A 6,991-nucleotide genomic window follows, 5' to 3' on the forward strand; every position below is an offset into this window, starting at 1 on the left:
GAGAGAGAGAGAGAGAGAGAGAGAGAGAGAGAGAGAGAGAGAGACTGTCATTTGTCAGCTCGGAAACCAGGAGTTCTGTCTTGGTACCTCCCTAATGGTTGGGGTGGAGTTGTCAGGCTCCCAGACTAGGGGGGCTGACCGACCACTCGGAAAAATGTATCACCTGTCCGCCTCTAGGCACACTGCGTATGTGGGTGAAGGGCTGCCTAAGCCTTTGTCCAGTCTCCTCCTCCTCCTTCTGCTGATCCTGATCTTCAGGTCCATGACCGCCTTCCAGAATCTTCTCCAAGGAAGGAATTGAGTCTCTTGTGCCCAGTATGGAATGAAACAGACAAATGGCCCTTTCTCTCCGCCCGGCTCTCTCCTAAGTTGGAAAGTCGGAGGGAGAAGACGCAGGCGCCAGGACACCTATCCATTCAGTCGTTGGTGAAGAGGGCTGCACACGTTGAGCTTGACCTTTCAGAGGGGCGCGATCCCCATTTTTTTTTCTGACCCTCACCTTTCCCCGTGGAGTCCGGTTAGGGCTTCGGAGAAATCTCTGGCCGGCTCTCAAGAGGCCTTAGAGAGCGGAGCGGATCAAGAAACTAGGAAAGTAGGCAGAGCTCTCTGGAGAGGGGCAATTGGACCAGAGACCCGGAGCGCTTCGGCTATGGCCCGGCATGGGGACTTCCAGGGGGAAACCTTCTAAACAAACCCTCAAAAGCGGTAGAGAGAGGGAAAGAGATAACAAGCGAAATGCGTCAGGGCGACTGGGGAACTGGGTCGGCCTTGGCCCTTCTCCACCCGCTCCGGGAGGTTTTGAGCCTGAGAAGACTGCGGCCCCTCCTTGACCCTCTGATCCTCTCCGCCTGGGAATGGGGGTGGGGGTGGGAAAGATGAGAGTGAGGCATGAGACTTTCTCGAGTCCAAACTTTATCTGCCCCCCAGATCGGTCCTCCGAAGCCCCCTACAGGTTTCACTGGACTTCAAAAGCATCCTAAAAACAGTAGCCGGACTTTTATCTGCATCACACCGGGTATTGGAAGGTGGGGAGGGGGGTGGAGATCACAGAGATGCTAATCCCTTGAGACGAGTAAATAGAGCCCCCCCCCCCCCCCCCCGCAAAGAACTGCGGGAAGAAAAGGACTAAGAGAGAGGCTGCAATTGGTCGCCTCAGGGGAGGAAGGGGTGGGGAGCGAAGAATCTGAGGTTCTGTTTTGATGGGTTCCAGGGGAGGAAGGACCTCCAAGAGGCAGTATCTCGAGCGCGCAAGCTGGGTCCTTATTAGAATTGTTTCCATTTGTACTGACAAAGATCACAGGTACCCACCGCTCTGCTCCTAAACATTCTCCTTCCGTCCTCACTCCAGACCAAAGAAAGAGATGAATCAGGTAGCAGCACCTAAACCAGTTTTATAGAGTGGCACCTGGCCAATATGGAGTCCGTACTCCTAAAGGGGTGGGATTCAGAACCGGAGGATTCTGAGAGGATCTCCTTAGAAGTCTTAGACTGATCCAACGCTCTCACGTTGCAAAAGAAGGCACAATATGAGAGGATATGTCCAAGGATCGTGGGAAGGAGGTTGGAGACTCTAGCCGTGGATTACGACACCAAATTCGAACACACACACGAACACACACACAAACACTGTAGTCACCACATAAATATTGGTCGAATGAAAGACGGAGGAGTATGGGATTCAGCATTAGAGGAAGGGAATGACCTTTCTCCGAGTTGATCTCTCAATCCATCAGCACCAATAAACTTTCTAATCTCTAGGAGCAGAGCAGTGAAGTTAGAGGCTTGGATTCCAATGTCTCCTCTGTGCCTTACCACCTGTGGGCAAAGTACTTCACCTTTTCTAGTCTCAATTTCCCTCTTTGTAACATAAAGGGACTGCAACTGAATGACCTCTCTGGTCCTTTCCAGAGCTAAAGTCAGGATTCTATGATACCTCAGCTTTGGAATAATGGAGAAGAAAAAACCCTGGGCTATGTTCCCACTGTCTACCTTTTGCTTCTGGCTCTGTCCTAGGCCAGAGGGCCCCATGAAGCTGGACCCAGAAGAGGATCCCAAGCATTCTGAAGGATGGAGCTTGAGCTCTTTCTATGGTTAGCCCATCTAGGGGCAGGGTTACTTTTGCATTGGCAAGTAAGGAATCCTGGCTGCCCTTTTAATAAGAACCCTTTAATTAGGAGACTCAATAACAAATTCGTGGGAAACTAGACTGTCCTCCCCTAAGCCCTAGCTGATGAGTTACTACATCAGCAGAAACATGTATCATATTACAACATATAATACATAACATACTGCACCTGTTGTATTGCAATGTATGATTGAATATGTAAACAAATGGCAACAAATAGATATATTCCAATGTGTGCTGTAACATTGGCTATATGATACATTCTTATGTTGCATTCTATATCTTCTATCTCTTTCTATTGTCTGAAATGGGGGCTGTCCATAGAGTAGAGAGAAAGTAGGCCTGGGAATCAGAATGATGGGGGGGGGGGTCCAGTCTCACCTCTGACAGGCCCTGATCAAATCACTTAACTTCTCAGTGCACAGGGCAGCTAACTAAGATTTCAAGGCTCTCCTGCATCACCTCCTCTGGTGTTTCCCTATATCAGTGGATTCCCAGGGCCAGTTCCATTCCCATCTCCATCAGCTGTAAAACCCAGGGGTTTCTCTAGATGGCCTCTGAGTTGCTTCCCTGTTCTACATCTGGGATTTTTCTGCAAGAAAGGTAGCATGAGGAAATATATAGAGAGCTGGCCTCAGACTGGGATCACCTGAGGATATCACCAGGATTTGATATGAAATGTCTGTCTGCCTGTCTGTGTCAGTCTCTCTCAATACACACTGTAATCTATTGTATCTTTAATATGGAGCCATTATTTCCCTTATATGTCAATACCTCCTGTGCTAGATTGCCTACATGAATGGGATGGAATTGGACCTGTGATTTTCGTTGCTCTAGGAAGCTCACTTCCAATGATGAGTAAAGTCCTTCCACTCAAGCTGACGGGGAGCTGCTCTGCTACTTCTAGGCTTCTGTTATCTAAGCATACTCAGAGGTGAGGTGCTTTATCCAAGGTCACACAGCATTCATGACTGGATGGAACTTGAACGGAGGTCTTTTGGACTCCAATGCCAGAACCATTCAATGGCCAAACTGCCTCTCAGATTTTGTCTGTAATACAACAATAGATAATACAGTATGTTGCTTAGGTGTGTGTGTACATGTATATGTGTATATAGACAATGTTGCATGTAATATATAATTTTATATGTGTGGATAATCAATTAATGAATGTTAACCCACCCAAAAGTCTACTTGAAATATGTGAATACCATTAAAAGCACATCAATAGGGGCAACTAGGTGGCATGGTGAATAAAGCAGGAGGACCTGAGTTCAAATCCAACCTCAGACACTTGATATACACTTACTAGCTGTGTGACCTTGGGCAAGTTACTTAACCTCAATTGTCTTGCCTTCCTCTCTCCAAAAAAGAAAATAATAATCATCATCAGACTAATGAAGAAATTATTCAACAGACTAATGAAAAAATCAGAGTGCTCCTGTCCCCTAAAACAAGTCTCAGGAGTGGGTCCCTTTAAAACAAAGCAGTTTCATCAGGGAAAAGAACAGTGGTGACCCTGAAATCAGGAGTAAATGAGAATTAGGAGAAACTGCAGGATGGCCTGTTTCCATTATATCCAAGGCATACTCTTGCTCTGGACTGGGTAGAGCTGGAAAATTTATGCATCTGAGAGGAGGCAAGAATGCAGAAGTTAAAAAAACAAATAAACTAGGGACTTCCTCCTTCTTCTCCTCCATCCCACCTCCCCTCCCTTCCTCTAGGTAGAAAGGAGAGAAATAAAGCGGAAGTGAAGGTTCTTAAGGAGGTAAGAGAGAGGTAAAGAGAGAATATGTCCCCTACCCAGGCCAAGGCACAGAAATGGGAAATAGGGCCAGAGTTGGGAGGGGACCCAGACCCCATCTAATCCAACCCACTCATTTCTGAGGTAAGAAAACAGAGGCCCAGGTTTGGGGACTTGACTTGCTTAAGGAGCTCAGGGAGCAGACAGGAGGCTCATTGGGCCAGACACTGAGTGCCTAAAGGGGACAAATGTGGAATAATTTTGGAAAGTTAGGCCAGAGCCAGATTGTGAAAAGCTTTAAACAAGCTGAAGAGTCTGAATGGTAAACTTCGGCCAATGGCCAACAGGGTGTCACCATTCCTGGGCATGGAAGTGACCTAAAGATCATCTCAACTATTAGAGCAGTTCTTCACTGGATGGGAAGGTGTGAATGGGCTACAGTCTACATCAGCAGAAGGAAGTACCTACCTGGATGAGTTCCCAGCCCTATTGGAATACTGGCATGTGCAAATATGGGGTGATGTAAATATACATGTGTACATATCTAGGCATACACACATATGCTTAATGTATGTAACACATGTCATATATTATGTATAATGTTTAATGAGTTTGCTAACAATATGAATAACCATTTCACTTCTTCTAGGATGTGAGATTTCATCTTCCTCTTCTCATACAGAGGCTGAGGAGAGTATTTTAATTCTGATTTTTCAGATAAAGAAACTGAGGCTCAGTAAGGTGAATTGACCTGTCTGTGGTCAATATAGCTTCTAAGTGTCTGAGGTGGGATTTGAACCCAGGTCTTTAGGCTTCATGTCCAAGATGCTTTCTCTACACTGGCAACATCTTTGTTTAAAGGCATTTTTTCCTCTAGAATTTGGCAGGCATTTTCACAGCCTCTAGATTAGGGTTGCAATGACATTAGTAAAAATGACCTCACTTCTGTGAGAATTTTAACACTGTCAGGCCAGTTGAATGCCCACCAGTCTGCAGTGGTGCTCCTCAGCAGCCTCCTGGGGCCTGGAAGAGGAGAGTCAGAGGACAGCAGCATCTGGTTGTCCCTGCAGAGGTCAATGACAAGTGGGGACAGGATCCTGTTGATCCAAGCTTGCCATGTCATCTCTACTTCACACTTCTCTCACTTCAGTAGCAGTCTAAGCAATATGAATCATGTGTAGAAATACTTCAGCTCATGGGAGGCATGCTCACAGTCAAGAAGACATAGGTCAAGTCCTGTTTTTGACACCTCTTGACCTTGGTCAAATCATTAAATCTACCAGGGTAAGATTTGGAATTGCCTAGAGCAGTGAAATTCAATGTCAGATTAAAAAAAAAGAAGGAAGAAAAGAAAAAGGGAAAGAACAAAGAATCAATGAATAAAAGAAAGAAAAGAAAATAGAGAGGGAGGAGCAAAAGGAAAGAAGAAAGGGGAGAGAAAAGAAAGGAAGTTTAGAGAGACAGAGAGAGAGACAGAGACAGAGAGAGAGAGACAGAGAGACAGAGAGAGAGAGACAGAGAGAGACAGAGAGACAGAGAGAGAGAGACAGAGAGAGACAGAGAGACAGAGAGAGAGAGAGACAGAGAAAGAGAGATAGAGACAGAGAGAGAGAGACAGAGACAGAGAGAGAGACAGAGAGACAGAGAGAGACAGAGACAGAGAGAGAGAGAGACAGAGACACAGAGAACCATTCAAGAGATAAGCTAGCACAGGAAAGTTTAAGTATTTTCTGTCATTCTTTGCAAATTTTTATAAAAAAGAGAGATAAAAGAAGCAGACCCTACTGATAGCGAAGGACATGTTTACTATTCCCTATACATGGTAGATGCTTAATTAATAAAGTGGGATGGAGTTGAATTGGATGGGTAGTGATAAGTCAGATATCCAGGCTCTTCAGAGGAAGTCACTGAGTTAAACGCAGGACATCTCTGGTCTACCCCCTTGGCAAATGTATGCTTCTCTTTCCATTCAACCTTTCCTTCAGCATTGCCAGTGAGGAGGAATGCACCTTCGCAGGAAGGGCACATTCCATTTGCAGACACCTCTGATTGTTAAATAAGCTCTCCTTGGTGAAGAGCCAAAATCTGCCTCCTTGTGAATTCCCAGGGGGCAGTGATACAGTGGTGAGAGACAGGAAACCTGGGTTCAGACATGGGAAAGTGACTTCAATATCATCAGTTGCCTCACCTGTTCAATGTAGGAGTCAGACTAGTCACACTCTAAGGTTGCTTCCAGCTCTACATGACGCCCATGTAATCTTCATTAAAATCCTGGCTCTGACACTTAGCTGAGTGACCTTGGGCAGGTTACTTGCCCTCTCTATGACCTCTTTTCTCATCTGTAGAATGAAAGTGTTTGATGAGGTAGCCTTCTTGGTCCTTCTGGTTCTAGGTGTAGGATCCTAAGAATTTCCTAAGTTCCCTCTGCTGGAAATTGCATTGGCTTGGTTTTGTATTTTTTTTCTCTTTTTTCCTTTCTCTTCCCCTTCCCCCTATCCCAACACACATCTTTTCTGTATCTTTACAGAAAATGAGAATTTTATTCTCTTGACCCTGTGGGGACCATGGAGTCTTGAAAACATACCTAATAATAACCTGTAATATTGGTTTTTTTTTGTTTTGAAATTTTGACTGAATTCTTTAAAGTTCAATCTCCTGAATCTCTATTTGTAACAAAACTTGTTGGGATTTTTTTAACCCACTTAAAAGTAAAATTAAATGAATGACTTTGTAATTATTGTCAGAATAAGTGATACATTTAAATTTAATACACCAAGCATGATCATTTTATGGGCAAGCCAAGTAATGTATAAGACACTTTGATGTTCCACTCTAAACTAACAAAGTGATTGGAGATGCACAGAGTAGTAAAAACAATTGCATAGACTTCTGTTTTCTATTAAGACTACTTTTCATTTTGTTTCTGTTATATCCCCTTCAAAATTTCCAGAAAATCTCTCTCTCTAGTAGATACCACATTCTATGTGTTCTTGAGGGGAGCTTGGATACTGCTTCTGAAGAGAGTTCATTTATAACATCAATATGGTATTCAATGAAAACAGACAAGAGTACTGGGTTGAAATTCTACTTGTTAACTAGCTTATTATATGACCTCAAATCAC

The sequence above is a fragment of the Petaurus breviceps genome, unplaced genomic scaffold (genome assembly GCF_028583685.1).
Source record: "Petaurus breviceps papuanus isolate PSGF00001 unplaced genomic scaffold, PetGlider_PUasm1.0 567, whole genome shotgun sequence".
Taxonomy (NCBI): domain Eukaryota; kingdom Metazoa; phylum Chordata; class Mammalia; order Diprotodontia; family Petauridae; genus Petaurus; species Petaurus breviceps.